The sequence below is a fragment of the Macaca fascicularis genome, chromosome 12 (assembly GCF_037993035.2).
Source record: "Macaca fascicularis isolate 582-1 chromosome 12, T2T-MFA8v1.1".
Classification (NCBI taxonomy): Eukaryota; Metazoa; Chordata; class Mammalia; order Primates; family Cercopithecidae; genus Macaca; species Macaca fascicularis.
In genome coordinates, this window is record NC_088386.1 from 73844289 (window position 1) to 73863841 (window position 19553).

The window sequence follows — 19553 nt, forward strand, 5'->3', positions numbered from 1 at the left end:
GCTATGTAACTTGCCCAAGGTCACATTACTGGTAATTGACTGAGCTAGGGTTTGAAGCTAGGCTGTGAGGCCTCCGGCCTTTACCACTGATCTCATTCAAATCCAGGGACACCGTAAGGGAGCCGCTAGATTTAATTAAGTAAACACAGTGTATGTCTACATGTTTATAACTATGTATTCTCTCTAAGGTGAAACTTGGAATTTAAGAAATTTCAAACCAATATTACAATATCCAGACACCAAAAATATATTTACATCTCTTTTGTTGTCCATTCCACAGTATGTTTCAGATATAGGAGTGTGACTAGGATGCAACTTAAACTTCAGATTGTACCCTGCTGAGCAGTTTAAAAATTGTCCTCTAGGACAGATTCCATGATTTTTTTTTTTTTTAAATCAAAGACACAAATTTTTGTATCCAATTTCAGACACTTTCCAGAGCTTGAGCTTAGCACACTTTAGCATTCTTCTTGCATACTGTAGCAAAAAGCATGAGCACCTGCCATGGGCATATGTGCACATGGTGCAGGTGGGCTTACAAAGATGGAGCAGTTGTAGACATTACATCTGCATCTCTGAAGCGCACTCCTAGGTCCATAGATCTTTTCCCCAAGCAATAGAGAGTAATTGAGCAAGAGGATAACATGATCAAATCTATGTTTTAAGAAAGATAACTCCGATGACAGTGAAAGCTGGCCTGGAGGAGATAACGATTGGGAGTAGAGAAATGAAATGGTAATGGAAAAATAACTATTTTCTATCATGATTTAAGGATATATAGTGATGTCACTAACTAAGGAAATATATGGAAAGGAAAAGGGGCAAGGGTAGAAAGATAATGGGGCTGGGCACAGTGGCTCACGCCTGTAATCCCAGCATTTTGGGAGGCTGAGGCGGATGGATCACTTGAGATCAGGGGTTTGAGGTTAGCCTGGCCAAAATAGTGAAACCCTGTCTCTACTTTAACTACAAAAATTAGCTGGGCACGGTGGCTCACGCCTGTAATCTCAGCATTTTGGGAGGCTGAGGCGGATGGATCACTTGAGATCAGGAGTTTGAGGTTAGCCTGGCCAAAGTAGTGAAACCCTGTCTCTACTAAAACTACAAAAATTAGCTGGGCATGGTGGTGGACGCCTGTAATCCCAGCTACTCACGAGGCAGAGGCAGGAGAATCTCTTGAACCCAGAAGCCGGAGGTTGCAGTGAACCAAGATTGCACCACTCTACTCCAGCCTGAGAGTGAGTGAGATTCTGTCTCAAAAATAATAATAATAATAATAATATGGATTTGATTTTTGAACACATTGAGTTTCAGGTGCCCTTGATATATTGCAATGGAATGGACAGTAGTAAATTGGAAATGCAATCTGGAAAAGAGGTCAGCATTGAGGAGACTGATTGAGTAGTCTCCAGCAAATCGTAGGTTGAAGGCTTTAAAGCGAGACAAGGTCACCCAGGAGAAGCCAAACGGAGAAAAAACAGGGCAAAAAAAAAAAAGAAACAAACAAATAAACGGAGGAACCAGTAAAGCTGACATGGGGAGAAGAGACTTGGGGGAGCAGCAGCAGCAGCATAGCATTTGAGCACTTCCATATGCCTGGACTGTTCTGAACACTTTACGTGCATTAATTTGCTTAATCCTCAGGCAATTCAGTGAAAGAGCTACTTTTTCCAGATGAGGAACCTGAGGCACAGAAAAGTAAAGTAATTTTCACAAGGTCACAGAGCTAGTAAGTCACTTTCAATGGCAAATTGGTAGTAGCATTGTTAAGCAAATGTAATTGAGTTAAGATAGTTTTTTAACTGTTTTAAAGATTTAAATATAGGTTAGTAAGCTTTGATGATAGGATTTTCTACTTTCCCCCTGCTGTATCAAGTAAATATAGTACGATCATCATCATTCATGAGGGAAATACGATCTGAGACTTTCATAAATTTACCAATTCCCTAGGTCTCTTTCATGCATATATTCTGTCAAGATTCATGCATTTCTTAAATATTTTTATGTGATAGTTTAAGCTTTCCCTGAAGTTTTCTCTCAATTAATGAGCATTTGGGCATTGATTGGAGTATCCCCTGAAATGGTTTCGTAAGTCACATTTTTAAATATTTCTACTTAGAATAAATGTTGAATTGTTTTAGCAGTAATCTGAGAGATCATCAAATTTTACATTCTTTTTTTTTTTTTTTTTTTTTTAAGATGGAGGCTCACTCTGTTGCCCAGGCTAGCGTGCAGTGGCATAATCTTGGCTCACTGCAACCTCTGCCTCCCAGGTTCAAGTGATTCTCCTGCCTCAGCCTCCCAAGTAGCTGGGATTACAGGTGTGCACCACCATGCGCAGCTAATTTTTGTATTTTTAGTAGAGACAAGGTTTCACCATGTTGTCCAGGCTGGTCTCGAACTCCTGACCTCAAGTGATCCACCTGCCTCTGCCTCCCAAAGTGCTGGGATTACAGGCGTAAGCCACCATGCCTGGCCTTTACATTCTCTTTATAAGTTTCCCTGAACTTCTCTTTGTCTCTGTGAATCCATTGCTTCCTCAGAATCTCTTCATTTTGTTTTCCCTTTTATTACTACACTAGAAGTGAGTTTTTTTTTTTTGGAGCCCATTTTCTCACAATAATTTTTTAAATCACTTCATCAGAGTTATGTACATTGAGGAGCAAGAACAATTAAACCATATCAAGCCACCACAGCTGGATCCTCTGCTAGGCAGGAGTCAGCAAACTACAGTAGGTACCCACCACTTTTTTTATAAGTAAGTTTTGCTGGAACACAGCCATGCTTATTTGTTTATATATTGTCTGTAGCTCCTTTCCTGGCATAGTAGCAGAGTTGAGTAGTTTCATCAAGGGATCGCACAAAATCTAAAGTATTTACTGATCTGGACCTTTACAGAAAGTTTGCTAACTCTTTAGAGCATACTCCTTTCAGAAGATTAGGATGTGTCCTAAGCATGTTTATAGTGCTTTAGAATTAATGGAGTTACTAATTTTTATAAAATTTTATTCAACTGAATAATAGAACTGTTGAGTAGTTTCTGTAATATTTTTTCTTTGGATTTCACACAGGTGTTGTCAAGGGAATAATAAAATTGCAGATTCCTTTAAATAGCCTCTACTGGGAATTCTTAGCTGTATGATCAGTCATCTGAATTTTCGTTGGCATTAACAATACTGTTTAATTTGGGGAAAAAAAAATCTTTGAATGGTTAATAAATGCCAAGTCCTTCCTGTGCTTGGCTTTTGAATTTTGAAGAAAGAAAACACTTTCCCTACCCTCAGAAAAATAATATCAATTAGATCTAAGTTATATGCAAACAAAAACACCTGAACAAATTGGCTAAATGGTATAACTGTGATAGACTGAGAAAATTATGTTTGTCTTGAGCAAATTAGTTTATTAGGGTATATGGTTTATCAGCATTTATAAATAAAATATCTTGTTATACTTTGATCATGTTTCTGAAAAATAATGAATGTTTTATTTCTCACTGATTGTTTTGCTAAGGCAAGAAACACGTGAGGCTGTCTAGGTTCACCTTCTGTCCTGTCCACTGTTAGTTCTTGGTTTGTCCCCTCCTGTTTCCACTCTCCCAGGTTGCTTCATCCTCCCGTCTGATCTTCTGAGGTTCTCTCTTTTCTTTTTCCTCCCATTTGTTCCGCGGCTGGATCTCCCTCCCTGAAGTATGATCATGTGACTCTCCTGTTCTGAGCTTCACTCCTGTTCTTTACAGCCCACACGGCGAAATTCAGTCTCTCACCAGCATTTAAGACCTTCCACGCTGTTCCAAACCTTTCCTCCGGCTTCCCCTCCTCTCCTCTCCTCCTTTGTCCCCTAAGCTCTGAGCTCTGAACTACAGACTACACTTACCTATCTCTTGATTTTCATGTACTTTTATCACTGTTTGAAATGTCCTTTGTTCATCCCTGCATGTCCATTTTCTGCCTGATCTACTCATCTTTCAAATGCCTCCTCTTTTGAGGAACTTCTTCTGATCTGATTCCCACCCAGCCGACAAACACCAAGCCAGAATTATTATTATTTTCATGCCATCAATATTTATAGCACATATTTTGCTTTTGTAACTTAAAAAGATTATTCACATACCTTTTCCTGTTATCTAGGGCTTTGAGCCCTCTAAATTTCTTAAGGGCAAGAGCCTGGTTTTTGCTGATTGTTACATTTCTAGATCCTCTTTAGTGTCTGGTTTTGATGTTTATATATAATAACTACATAATTGACTTACTGTTGTGGATTAATCAATCAATACTTAGTGGTGGATATGAAAACTCTGATATGTTATTTCAGCTTGTGAATTTTAACTTCTTTGATATGTAGTAGCATTAATGAGATAAGATACTTTTCTGAGACTAAATGTCTTTTGCTGTTGACTCATTAACAAGAAAGCCACAGTGGTTACTATGTAAGAATGACTGAAATTTCTATGTATCATCTTCAGGAAGTTACCCCAGCACAACCTGTTTCCATTAAACCTATTGGGTTGTGGCACTTAAACTATGTTCTCCAGAGACTTAGATACCCTCAGTGAACTTGAAACTTTCATAGGTAGGAAAAGAAAAATCAATTTGTCTGAACATTGCTGCCAGTGGAAAAAAGCAAAACGATTATCTTTTACTAACTAATGAAGTTAGTGGTGACAATAGGCAAAGTAAGCAAGATAATAAAAAAAGGTGTTGTACTGTGTATTGGGCTACAGTTTTCTAGAAAAGCAATTTAGGATGTTGAACCCTAAATTGAGACCAATCCTTCTTTGTAGAAATGGTGTGAGCATTGAAATAAAACCATGGCCCATTTATGTGAGAAAATGATCAAAAGTGTCTCGTTTCTTGTTTTTGGTATGAAATAGACTTTGCTATCTAGATTACATAGATAACTCTTCTGGTTGTCTTTACTATTTTAACAATTCTTTATTATTGAACAGAGTGCTTGGGCTTGCTTAATCTTGTCTCCATTTTGCATTATATGCATTTACTTATTAGCTACATGGGACAATCTAATCTTTGGTAGACTACATCATGATTTCTGATGGGCTTGAATAAGAAAGGAGAGGAATGTGCAGGGAATGCACTAGACAGGAACATGTAGGCAAAACCCCGGCTGTGGGAGGATTAGTCACATAACTGAAAGGAAAAATTCCGTTGCAAAGATAATGGATCATTTGCTTCCTGAATGAGCCATTCAGAAGGAACCATTGCCAAGTCACTAAACTCCCCTGAATGAGATTTTCCAGAGACGCCCACTGGCTAGTACTGGTTAGTGTGGGAAATTTTGTTTAAATCAACCTTTTCAACTTTTACAACTTTTACTTATTAACGACTTAGAAAGATAATGTTAGGATCCTTTTTGATCTACAGAGGGTATGTTTAAATAGAACATGATTCCTATTGTGAATGTGCTTCAGTTAAAACCAGATGTGCTGTACGAAAAGAAAACGCGTGTGTGTGCATGCGCGTGTGCACACACACACACACGCACATCAATTTTGGTTATACTTTTTGAAAGAACCAATATTCCTATCTCTTGAGTATATTTCTTAACTAGGATATTTCTTAGTGTGGCTTTAAGAATTATTCTTCAATGTACTTTGTCACAAACAGTAATCAGGCTTGAACTTTATATACTTATCATCTTTGGACTTCTGCCCTGCATGCAGTTTATGTGCAAGGTAAAACAAGACCCAGTGTAATTTCTTAATTAAAATGATGTTGGAACAGGTGCGGTGGCTCACGCCTTTGGGAGGCCGGGGCAGGCAGATCACAAAGTCAAGAGATCGAGACAATCCTGGTCAACATGGTGAAACTCTGTCTCTACTAAAAATACAAATATTAGCTGGGTGTGGTGGTGCACACCTGTAGCCCCAGTTACTCGGGAGGCTGAGGCAGGAGAACTGCTTGAACCTGGGAGGTGAAGGTTGCAGTGAGCCGAGATTGCACCACTGTACTCCAACCTGGCAACAGAGTGAGACTCTGTCTCGAAAAAAAAAAAAATTAAAAAATATAAAATTAAATAAAATAAATGAGGTTGAGTTGCCACTTAGTGAACTCTGGCTTTCTAAAATTAGTTAATATATGTCACCTAGAAATTTGGAATGTGAATGTGACTATAATACCCTGTATGTCCTAATCAGGCTTTTGAAGCTGAATTAAGACAAATGTTTCTAATGTTTTTGGCTTGAGTAACGATCAGAGATGATTGGTTATAACTGAACCATGTGTTAATAATGTGGTGGTAATTTTTAACTCAGAGTACTCGGTCCCCCTGGAGGTTATAGCGGGTACTACATTTCATCTGGGTTGTCTTTTTCAAAGTACAGAATATTCACAGGAACATTAATTATGGTTGCAGAACAAGCCAAAACCTCTGTTCTTAGACATTTCATATGCATTGTGTGAAAATATACATTTTCATGCACTTAATGGCAAAATGGACAATAATAGATTAGTTTCTCACAGAATACATGTAAGTCAAAACCTTGTAAATTTCAGTTTTAAACTCTAACATACAGTAAGTGTGAGAGTTAAAAATTGTGTGCAGGGCTGCATAAATGTCTCCTTTTGAGAAGTGTCTATTCATATCCTTTGCCCAATTTTTAATGGGGTTGTTTGTTTGTTTCTTGTACATTTGTTTAAGTTCCTTGTAGACTCTGGTTATTAGACCTTTGTCAGAGATGGATGGATTGCAAAAATTTTCTCCCAGTCTGTAGGTTGTCTCTTTGCTCTGATGATAGTTTCTTTTTCTGTGCAGAAACTCTTTAGTTTAATTAGATCTCATTTGTCAATTTTTGCTTTTGTTGCAATTGCTTTTGACTTTTTTTTTTTTTTTTTTTTTTTTTTTTTTTTTGAGATGGAGTCTCACACTGTTGCCCAGGTTGGAGTGCAATGGCGTGATCTAGGCTCACTGCAACCTCCGCCTCCTAGGTTCAAGCAGGATAGCACAGGGGACTCTTAAGCATGCCTTTTCTTTTTTCTCTTCATTTATCAGTGTCTTCTCTGTTTCCAAAGCTTGGCAGAGTTCATCATAGGAAGGAGCAAGGAAGAGGTGGCTAAGGGATTTTCTGTTTTTGTTTGTTTGTTTGTTTTAGACAGGGTTTCACTTTTGTTGCCCAGACTGGACTGCAATGGCATGATCTCAGCTCACTGCAACTTATGCCTCCCAGGTTCAAGTGATTCTCCTGCCTCAGCCTCCCGAGTAGCTGGGATTACAGGTGCCTGCCACCATGCCCAGCTAATTTTTTGTATTTTTAGTAGAGATGGAGTTTCATCATGTTGGCCAAACTGGTCTCGATCTCCTTACCTCAGGTGATCCACCCACCTCAGCCTCCCAAAGTGCTGGGATTACAGGTGTGAGCCATTGCGCCTGGCCTGCCAGGGGAGTTTCTATAGCTGACAATTCATATTCTACCTGCCTATAATTAAATGAGATTAAAGAGCATAGATTGAGTAGTGCATGCAGAAAATAAAAAGATGCAATGCTGAGCATACAAAAAGAATCCTGATGGACCTTAGCCTTTGTATTCAAGGTCATCATCATAATCAACAATTAAATTTTATTCAGAACTTACAAGGTACACAGAATTGTCTTACATAGAATTTTTTTTTTTTTAATTTAAGGAAGTGGAAGGGGAGTTAGAACAAAAACTTTTTCAGAAAGATGGTACTTAAGGGGGCAGTCATGGCATTGGATGCTGGCAGAACATAAATCTTTTGCAGTTTCAATAAGTTGTAGTCTTAGAATATGTGTGTATGTATACATGTGCTTGTGTGTGCATTTTTCCCCTTCTCAATAAGTTAAACAAAAAAAAAAAAAGGGAAAACTAAAACAGAGTGAAAGAATAGGCTTGAAAAAGAAGTCAAACCTGCGGAGTGATTTTTAAAGCTGGCTTGTGAATAAAGGAGCCTGCTGGAGAGGTTTATGGCTGGAAGGAAGAAATATCTGTCATGTTTCAGGATCAGAGAGTAACTTCTACTTTGGATTACTCGTCAGATTTTTCTCTTATGATGAATTTATTTATTCTCTTGTAAAAATATTGTGTTTTAGTCCATTTGTGTTGTCATAAAGGAATACCTGAGGGTGGGTAATTTATAAAGAAAAGAGGTTTATTTGGCTCATGGTTCTGCAGGCTGTACAAGAAGCACAGTGCTAGCATCGGCTTCTGGTGAGGGCCTCAGGCTGCTTCCATTCATGGCAGAAGATGAAGGGGAGCTGTTATGCAGAGATCACATGGTGACAGAGGAAGCAAGAGAGAGAGAGAAAAGAGGAGGTCCCAGGTTCTTTTTCAACAACCAGTTCTTCTGGGATGTAAGAGTGAGAACTCACCCCTCAGAGTGGCACCAAGCTATTCATGCGGGATCTGCTCCTGCGACACAGACACCTCCCACCAGGCCTCACCTTCACCATTGGGGATCACATTTCAACATGAGACTTGGTGGGGCCAAACAAACTATATCCAGACCATAGCATACTCTTTCTTTGCTTTGTGAGAAATTATGTCAAGTTAAAAACTATATTCTTTTATAGTATGTATAGAGTCCATTCTTCTTGCTAGAGGATTGTTCTAGGAGTTTGGCTACAGTTGTCCTCTTCTATAGCAAATTAGAGACTGTTCATGGGTTTTTGTCCAGGCACACCACTTCATACTTACTATTTTTAAAAACTCTATTGGGTCGGGCGTGGTGGCTCAGCCTGTAATCCCAGCACTTTGGGAGGCTGAGGCAGGCAGATCGTCCAAGGTCAAGAGTTCGAGACCAGCCTGGCCAACATGGTGAAACTCCATCTCTACTAAAAATACAAAAATTAGCTGGGCATGATGGTGTGTGCCTGTAATCCCAGCTATTCAGGAGGCTGAGGCAGGAAAATCACTTGAACCCAGGAGACGGAGGTTGCAGTGAGCCGAGATCACGCCATAGTACTCCAGCCTGGGCGTCTCAGCGAGACTCTGTCTCAAAACAACAAAACAAAAAACAAACAAACAAAAAACCCTGTTGAGGTTTATATTTAATTGGAGAGCTAAATGTGGTTCTGGAAAATATATTTTGTCCCCTTTTAGGAAATATTTGCTATATCACTTGAGAGTTTTCATACTCCAAGCTCTGGGTAAGATGTAAATTATGAATGTTACTGATTACTGAGAAGGTCAGTGGTTACGTCTTTGAGGTTACATAAAACTGAACAAAGGAGATAAAAAGCTGAGGCACGTACCCATATGAACTTCCTCTTCGAAAGATAAATTAGGAAGAATTTTCTGATTGTCCATAGGCAGTCCCAGTGAGAGGCTCACCAAAGTTCCGTAAAGATGTGCTATATGACTGTAATCCCTCTTTTTCAGGTTCTGCCACTTGCTGGGAAAACAGCAACAAAAGGATATTAAGGAGCCACCCCTGTAATTTACCCAGAGAGCCTCAGCAAGGTCAAAGACACATCGTGTCCCAAGGAGAAAAGCTGCAGGCATCTGAGGATAAACCACTGTGAAACAGCTTTGACGATAAAGCTGACTTGGAAGACTTTGACTCCAAGGTGCAAGGTGAGTTAGAAAAACACAAGCTTAAAACCAAAAGCAGGGTTAGGTTAGGCAGTGTTTAATAATAGCAAAAGATTAGTGAGACACCACAGTCACAGGAAGGTGTTTATTTATATCTCTTATTTGTATGTCAGATCTTAAAATAATATGTCATAATCCTCATAATAAAAAGTTCTGGGTTTTTTTTTTTTTAAGGATAGGAAGGAGAAAAATGTGAAAATATTTGGTAACCATTTTCTGTTTTCTGTATGTAGTCTGGCATCATGTGGAAATATGATACTGTTTTCCTTTCTTGAGCAATGAACATGCAGACCTAAACCTTAAAATAGACAAAATGTTATCCTTGCTTTCTTTATACACATATCCACAAACCCACATTTGACTACAGGTACACATTCTTAAAATGCATCCAGCTTTTATAATCTTCCACAATAAACAACGAGACAGTCAACTTTTTTTTTTTGCCCATGAGACTGAGATGGCTAATGTGGTACTAGCAATACTTTCTGTGGTCTCCTTGTCATCTTTCATATTTGCAGTTATTATTTTAACTGCAATATAAGAGCCCCTTGATATATACTATTTGATATTTTAGGCCTACTGAGTTTGTGGTCTTCACCACTTAGCTGCACACTTCCCAGTTATCTGAAGCTTTCTACTTCTTCAAAGTCAGTCATCCCCAGGGTAGAAGTTTGTGGCATTAATCGTCTTTGGGAGCTTTTTACAAGCTGCAAATCCTCTGCTCAAACCTTCTTTGCCATGGGCACAGGGGTGGTGGTGGTAGTGGTGATGATAATTCAGACATATATGATTTGGGGACAGTTTCTTTTGTATCCTGATGCTACTCCCGCCCTTTCCTAGCATGGACTGGTCCCTCTTAGTAGAGCAGAAACCAAGGCTCGGTAATTTAGTGTAATCATTGTTACATGAGAAGCTTCCTGTTTATTACTGTATTGTTTAAAAGTGCATTTTACATTAGAGCTTGCAAAGTAGTAGGCCGGCCACGGGTCAAATTTTTTACTAAAATTTTTTAACCTGTAAAAATTTTCTTTTTGTAAGAAAATTAATTGCCAACATTTGAAAATCTGGAAACTTCACATAAAAATCAGATAGATCAGATATCTGGTTTCCCTTGGAAGATTAAAAATCTGGTCTTGTTACTATCCCAGTGACTGCACTTTGCTAGTATTTTGCATTCCCTAAATATTTAACTAAATCAATCTTACAGATTATGGCAGCTGCCTGGGACATGTAGGCTTTTGAGTTGAAGAGTCCTGCTTTAAGCGTCAATTTCTTCTGCTCTCTGTATATGAAGTCACTTCTATGTACTTTAACATAACATTCCATTAGTATTTATCCTCTGCCATTATTTCAGCATTTATTATTTTATATAAAATATATGAGCTTGGAGAAGCTGACACTTGCCAGCCAGGCATACCTATGAAGTAAGAAGACTTTTCAAAGGTAAGATGTTTCAGGCCGTGGGATTAGTTAGGAGATCTGATTTTCATAGTGATGTGCTCTGCATCATTTTTTCCAGATGTTGAGGATGTCATCTCAGAGTCTGATATTTCACGACCTAAGAGTTCAGTTGCCTGATCTGACTGTTTTGGTTCCAGGGAGGTAAACTGATTCACCAAATAGACTTCTTTTTTAATGATCCCTGTAGGGCTTTAGAGTCCATTTTCTAGCCCCTCACTCATTCTGGACACCAGGGCGACTCAGAGAGCAGTAATGCTGTGCCCTCCATATGTACAGAACTTTTAGCATTGAGAAATCTTGCCATCAGAATTAGACATACCTCCATCACAGTGAGTTGTAGTTAATCACAAACTTGTCTTTCCTCATCTTTGATTGCTATATATTGTTGCTAAATGAAATTCATTCAATCATGTTTCTGTCAATTAGATATTGAACCAAATGTTTATATGGTAATAAAATACTTTAACCATGGAAGCATTTCAAATCGTAGGGTCCTTATGGGCATAGCATTTCTGTGCCTGCATTAGCTAAACTCAGTGTGGGGAAACTGATATACTCCCAGAACAATGGTTCTTCTTCTTCTTCTTTTTTTTAAACCAATTATTTTACTAAAACATAAGATTTACAGATATTTTCCCATAATGCATTTAGAGTTCAACTGGTAATCCCTGTTACTTAGGCAGATTTTAGACCACAGGGTGTCCATTTTTTTCCCCCTAGATACATCAGACATATTGTAAATCTCTTCTTGATTGGTATCCATTTTTAAATGTTGAGGCACACCGGAAAGAAGATCAATGGATGGGATTTTTATTTTGAGTATCTTAGTGTCCTTCTGCCTGCATTACTTTGCTCCGTCTCATGGATTCTCTTAGATCAGCATTGCCTAGGATCTCTCAATACTTGACCACATGCAGGCGTGAAATTGTGCATGAGTCCCTTTGACTATCAAGTTTAAGTTCATGGAAATAAAGTACCTGGAAATTTGTTTCCACACATTTGCTGAGTTGTGACTTGACTATAGGAGAAGGAAACTAAACTCTTTTTGAAGGGGAAATTCAGGCAATTGATATCTCATTTTCTACATGAATTTTGTTTGCTAGATTCACAGAGCCTATCTCCCCCACTTCCCCCCGACAAAAAAAAAAAGAAAGAAAGAAAGAAAAGAAAGAAATTTGTTTGCTTTTAGTCACAGGAATTAAAGAGTGTGTGTGCATATACACTCAGAAATGCTTTCAGAAACCCCCCTTATCTCATTTTCTTGGAGTTCCTGTTATCAGCTCCACATTCCATTTCCTTTAACTCCCTGAGGAAGTGACAACCAAGACTGAAAAAATGGGGGAAAAAAATGTAGGGAGGGCTTAAGAGCCATTGTTGACATATAAAACAGGTTGAAATGTGTTAAAAAAAAAAAAAAAAAAAAAGAAAGAAAGAAAAGAAAAGAAAAAAAGTAAAACTAACAAATGAGCAAAAATAACATGGTTAAGTAAAAACTGGAAGAGGAGAAAGAGTATTCAACCCTGACATGGTGAGGAAGCTGCCATTGGCTCCCTTTTATCATTTGTGGATCATGAGAATTCCCCCTGGAGTAGTGGAAATGGAGAGAATAGCAAGCAGGAATTGGCAGTGCACATACCATTTCACCTGCCCTGTTTCTTCCTGTCCTGGACTTTCCCTCAGGTTGAAGGGAGTCTCTTCTGCTTAAGGAGTGCCTAATCTGAAGAGCTGAGGGACCCAGGGGAGGTAGCAGGCCAGTAGCCACCTCCTGTCTCCAGGGAAAAGGAGTGAGACCCCAGAACTTCTTTCCTGCCTGTTGAAAAGAATGGGAACAAAGGAGGGACAAGAGAAGATTCTTTGTCTGGAGAGAAGGGCTGTGCCCCAGGCTGGCTCTCGCCTGTGTGTTTGTCCTTCTCAATCTGGTTGGTGAGGTTTTAGAAAAATGAGTCACCCAAACACCTTAAAGATTTAGACCAGTTCTGAAAAATAAATTGTACCTTGAATACATATCCAGTAAAAGTATAACTGTGTAAGTAACTAACTGGGGGGGAAAAAGGAGTATACTGTTCATATCAAGGTTTTCATATATAAATAGTAGGGAAAAGGGAGATTTTTTTTTTTTGAATTTTTTAAATTTTTTGATACGGAGTTTTGCTCTTGTTGTCTAGGCTGGAATGCAATGGCGCAATCTCAGCTCACTGCAACCTCTGCCTCCTGAGTTCCTGTGATTCTCCTGCCTCGGCCTCCCAAGTAGCTGGGATTACAGGTGCCCTCCACCACGCCCAGCTAATTTTTTATATTTTTAGTAGACATGGGGTTTCACAATGTTGGCCAGGCTAGTCTTGAACTCCTGACCTCAAGTGATCCACCTGCCTCAGCCTCCTGAAGTGCTGGGATTACAGGAGTGAGCCACCGCTTCTTGCCAGGGACATTTTTTTTTTATTAAGACTTTTTTCTTCTCTTGATTTTTGTTTTTGCTTTTTCTTTCTTTCTTTCTTTTTTTTTTTTTTTGAGATGGCGTCTCACTCTGTCACCCAGGCTGGAGTGCAGTGGTGCGATCTTGGCTCACTGCAACCTCCGCCTCCCGGATTCAAGCAGTTCTCCTGCCTCAGCCTCCTATGTAGCTGGGATTACAGGCATGTGGCACCACGCCTGGCTAAATTTTTTGTATTTTTAGTAGAGACAGGGTTTCACCATATTGGCCAGGCTGGTCTCAAACTCCTGACCTTCTGATCCACCCGCCTCGACCTCCCAAAGTGCTGGGATTACAGGTGTGAGCCACTGCGCCTGGCCTTTTTTCTTTTCTTTTTTTTTTTTTTTTTTTTGAGATGGAGTCTTACTCTGTCACCCAGGCTGGAGTACAGTGGTACGATATTGACTCACTGCAACCTCTCCCTCCCGGGTTCAAGTGATTCTCCTGCCTCAGCCTCCCAAGTAGCTGGGACTACAGATGCATGCCACCATACCCAGCTAATTTTTGTGTTTTTAGAGGAGACAGGGTCTCACCATATTGGCCAGGCAGGTCTCAAACTCGTGACTTCATGATCCGCCCACCTCGGCCTCCCAGAGTGCTGGGATTATAGGCATGAGCCACTGCACCCGGCCAGTTTTTGTTTTCTATATTTTAAAAATACATTTCATTTGAAAAAAATTCAAACTTACACTTTCATATAAGAATAGCACAATGAACAACCATACGCACACACTGAGATTCATCTATCTCCTTCTCTATTTATCAGAAGTCATTAGAAGTAGACATCGTGTCATATCCACCCCTGCATTCTCCAGTAGGCATATTTTAACATGCACATTTTCCTACAGAACCATATTGCCATGTCACACCTAACAATATGAATGATACTTCTTCGGTATCATCTACTACTCATTCCATATTCAAATTTCCCTGATTGTCTCAAAATTCTCTTTTAATAGGTGGTTTGTTTGAAACAGATCTGAAGAAGTGCATACACTTCACTTGGCTATTGAGTCTCATAAAACTGTTATCTAGAATATTCCCTTTCTTTTCTCAAGTCATTCACTTGTTGAAATTAAGCTACTTTGGGAATAGAACTTTCCACATACTGAGTTTGGCTGATTGTTGTTACTTAACTTTTTTCTCTATTACTCAAATTTACCAGAACTTGGAAGTTAGATCAAGAGGCTTGATTGCTCTTGTAAGAAATGACTACGAAGATGAAGGAAAAACACACATGCTCCCTAAAACTTCAACTGTGTATGGCTGGTACTAGTTATTTAAAGGGTTAACACTTTAGAACTAAGAGTCATCTAAATGGATGTCTTTTATCATGTGTCTTACATCATCCCCGCTATGTCTCAAGTGTTTGGTCATTCAGATAGGCTTTCATCCATCCATCCATCCATCCATTCATTCATCCAGCAAAGTCTATTGAGTGTCAATCCTCCAGGCACTGTTATGGGTTATAATGCAGAGCAGGAAACAAGAGGCCTCCGGAGATAGACAGTAAGCCAGTACACAGATAATATAAATACTGAGTGAGATAAGAGCTATGAAGGAAATGAAAAGAGTATTGTTCTAGGAAGTGACAAGGTGTGTGCCTATTCTGAGGTAACACTTGATCTGAGAACTGCAGGATGATTTGCTGACTTTTTCATGTTTAGAATACTAAATTTGAAAGTACTGTAGAGTTTATTTAAACAATAACTGCAGTTTTGGCATTTGAATTTATTTCCAAATGTCTATTTTTTTTTTTCAACTGGCACTATAAGTAGTTAAAGTTTCAGATGAAAATGTCTTGTTTTGTCAGCTTCTGAGAAACTGGTGAAAACTGGAGGAAGTCTTGGGTAAAGGGTGTATGGGAACTTCCCATAGTATTTTTGTATCTTTCCTGCAAATCTAAAATTATTCCAAAATAAAACATTTAAAAGAAAGATACTGGTGAAGAAATGCCAAAATGTGTACTGAATCAAGTACAGTGTTGCTTAGATTTACAAAGATGAAGAAGCCACACTTCCACAGAAAGGGGTTTTGGGGAGAGTGGTGGGTAAGAGAACCCGTGACCTGAATTCTCTTCCATTTTGGACTTTTGTCCCATTGCTCATTTTTGAACTAGACATATTCTGCCTTTTAAAAATACTTCATTTTAGGCAGGGGATGGGGAAAAATAAAACAAAATAAGCTACAATGCTTCGTTTTAATTTCTTAAACTTCAGCCATCCAATACAAGCTACAGATAGAGTTCGTTTACCTTTTTGCTTTTCTTTGTGCCCAACTAATTTTCAAAAATTTTTTTATGTTTAATTTTTGTGGGTATGTAGTAGGTGTATATATTTATGGGACACATGAGATGTTTTGATCTAGGCATGCAATGTGTAATAATCACATCATGCAAGATGTGGTATGTATCCCTCAATCATTTATCCTTTGTGTTACAATCCAATTATGCTCTTTTAGTTATTTTTAAATGTACAATTAAATTATTATTGCCCATAGTCATCCTGTTATGCAATTAAATACTAGGTCCTATTCATTCATTCTAACTATTTTTTGTACCCATTAATCATCCTCACCTCCCCCAACCCTCCACTACCCCTCCCAGCCTCTGCCAACTAATTTTTGACAAAGGCACAAAAGCTATTTAATGAAAGGAGGATAGCCTTTTCAACAAATAGTGCTCGAGCAATTGGACATCTGTATACAAAACAGCGAACCTCTAAATTTTATACCTTATATAAAATTAACTCAAAATAGATCACATATTTAAACATAAAAAGTAAAATTATAAAACTTTTAGAAAAAAATAGGAGAAAATCTTTAGGATCTAACACTTGACAGTGAGTTCTTAGTCTTTAAAAAAAAAAAATCCCTTTGAGTACTTTATTCAAATAATAATGAAGTATTCAGAAAAACAAAGAATTATCAGCAGTCACCATGTGCACATTGACTGCGTGTCCTGGATTTTCTGATTCAGTTTCTCTTTCAATTATTTTATTCTACTTTCCCACTAAGTGTCTTATACCTAGAATAAATGCACTGCGTTGTTCCATATAATCATGGGTTATACCAATTTTGAACCTAATTGAAAAAGGAGGTAAAACCCAAATAGCTAGATATTTTTAGAATCTAAAAAATGTTTTGAATAGAAATAATTCTCCAGATTTGGTTTCAAAGGCAGAAAGAGAGAGAGACAGTCATCATCATTACCAAATAATACATGATACCAGATGTCTTAAAACTATCCAATATTGATTGAAAAACGTTTTTTGAAAGGTACAATTAAGCTATCAAATTAAGATTTTCATGAGCTAAATTTGAATGCTAAGAACAGGTTGTTGCATTTAATGTCTTCTGGAATGTAGGATGACAATTAAGGGATAACATTAGCTTTAGGAAAAGAGATTTTAGTATAGCTGTTCCTCAGTTTATGATGAGATTAACCTTTCATAAAGTTGGAAAATTTTAAGTCAAGCTATTGTAATTCAGAGACCATCTGTGTTATCAAATTCTGTTTCTCTAGTCAAATCAGTTTCGACCACTACAACTATTTTTTTTTAACATTTCTGGATTTTTAAAAATTAACAAATTAAAATTGTATATTTTGATCATGAACAACATGTTTTGAAAAATATAGACTTGAGGGCATGGCTGAATTGAGCTAATTAACATGTGCATTACCTCACCCTTAGCTTTTTTTTTGTTTGTTTTTTTGTAGTGAGAACACTTAAAGTCTACTCGTATCTTAGCAATTTTCAAGGTCTCTTTTTCTTTTTAGTTCATGCATTTTCCTAAAATACTCTTGGTCTACTTAGGGTTATATCCTTTAGGTGGAACTTAGCAATTCTTTTTCTCAAGGGGTTTTTAATAGAACTAACATTATAAATAAAACTTTGATGAAAACAAGTTTCTATTTTATCTTATTAATATTTTTCAGTTTTTACATTTGCAAGCATAAAGTATCTTCTTTCTCATGTTAGGGGAGATAGGGAAATCTGGAGTTGGCAAGAAGCAATTAAATTCAGAATGTCCTGTGTAAATTGTTTACCAACTGTAGTGCGGATTAACAGACCTGTCTGCCATGGGAAACTGTTTAGTAATCTACAGGCTTTGAAGGTACTTGCCAACATCTGGTTCCAAGAATGCATCTTGATGTTTCATAGTCTAGCGGTTACTCCAAGGTTCAGCACTATAGCCCACAAGCCAAATATGCAGACTGTTATTATAAATAAAGTTTTATTGGAACGTAATCATGTTTATTCATTTGCATATTGTCTAAGGCTTCTTCTCCACTACAGTGGCAATTTGAGTAGCCATAGCAGAGATTATATGGTTCACAACGCCTGAAATATTTTCTGTCTGATCCTTTGCATAAAACCTTTGCAGAGCACCACCTACCCTCCATCCCCCATCTAGTCAAAGGCAGTGACTGGGTTATCTCTTTGGGTTACTGAATCTGGAATCTGAGACACTTTGCAATTGCAAGGGTTAGTGGACAACAGAAGTCCTGTGGGCTCATGATAAAGCTTTTTGATTTATTTTCTTTATTGGAAGGCACTGTGTTTATAATAAAAATTATAATAAAACACAATTATAATAAAATTATTTAAAATTTACTTATAATAAAAAATTAATGGAGGTACTGTGTTTATAAGAAAGTCATTTTTTGTAAGCTATCTAAAGTTGTTGAAACTAATTTGCAGTATAAAAACCATTTAGGAATATATAAAGGTTTAATGCTACGTGCTTTAATTATCCCTAAAATTCTTGTTCCAAAACGTTTTTAATTTCAGAGGAAAAATCTTAGCAATTCCTTTATTTTCGAGGCTTTAGGTCTGTGACTTGGCGGTGATTCTGTGTCTGATACTGTGTTACTATTCCCTAGTTTTGTTGGTGTTAGGCCAGTGAAGAATGGGGCCCAACTGGCAACTCGGCATACCTGCTGCCTGCTGGCAGGCTTATTAAAGCACAGATTGCTGGGCACCACCCTCAGAGGTTTTGATTCACAAGCATAGATGAACTCAAGAATTTGGATTTCCAGGAAGTTCCCAAGTGATATGGTGATCCCAATGCTACCCTTGAGAACCTATGTAGTAGATGATTAGCTCTGACATTTCCCAAGCTTGGGGTTTGTGAAGAAGAGTTATTACTATCCCTGTTTTATAGATGAGGAAACTGAAGCAAAGAGAGACTTCAGTAAATTGCCTGAGGTTTCATAACTAGGAAGTGGCAGAGTTGGGATTGGCTTCAAACTCAGGCAATCCATGGGATATTTTAGTGTAAAAATAAAAATGAAAACCACTACAAGAGAAACCACTACAATGAAAACCACCACACACGGTGGTGTACTGGCAAATGTTTAACAATCAACTCTTAAAAACAAAACAAAACAAAAAGCCCAGATTTGAAGCATTTGCATGGCATAGATACTCCCACCACGGTCTATTTCAAGGTCTCAGGGGAACGTCTTTGAAGCCCTGAACTGGGGGGAGATGCACAGAGCTCCTGAGCTAGTGCACGCCAGCTCCAGCTCACCAGTAGATACGTGCCAAGGTTACCACACTCCAATTAAATGAGTTTACAAGGCTGCAGAACCTGGGATCTGGCAGTGGATTCTCAGTTATGTCAGCTGTTCCTTCCCTCATGTAACAATGAATGAGCAGTAATTGAAACCAACACTCATGCTTGAATGCCCAACACAAGTAGAATTTTGGACATCCCGATATGTGGGTAATGGCCTGCATAAACACCGCTATTCTGGAGGATGACAGTTTTTCCAAATTCTGCTTAAGATTCCTGACCACGAGATGTTGTAATTAGTAGATGGTATCTAGTAAATCAGGTGCCAGGTGCCATAATTCTGTGTGGCCAGGCTAACCCATCAGTGGTGTTATGAAAGAATTAATGCTACTGCATCTATTTCCTATTCCTAATGTCCCTCAGGCCCCTATAGTACCGTTAGCAGTCTGGCAGGCCTTTTTTTTAAGAACAACTGAGAGATTTTATCTTGGGAATGTTGAACCTTATACAGTCTCTCTCTCCAGCTCACTATTGAACAGC

General features: G+C 38.3%; 1 protein-coding gene across 33 annotated transcripts in view; it reads left to right on the forward strand.

The window, feature by feature from the left end:
* OSBPL6 (oxysterol binding protein like 6) overlaps nt 1–19553 on the forward strand; it is a 209150-nt gene that overhangs the window by 84105 nt on the left and 105492 nt on the right. For all 33 annotated transcript variants that reach the window (XM_074009524.1, XM_074009535.1, XM_074009526.1 and 30 more), the window contains one exon: nt 9350–9544. The gene's annotated coding sequence lies outside the window, so the exon portion shown is untranslated. The remainder of the gene's footprint in view (nt 1–9349; nt 9545–19553) is intronic.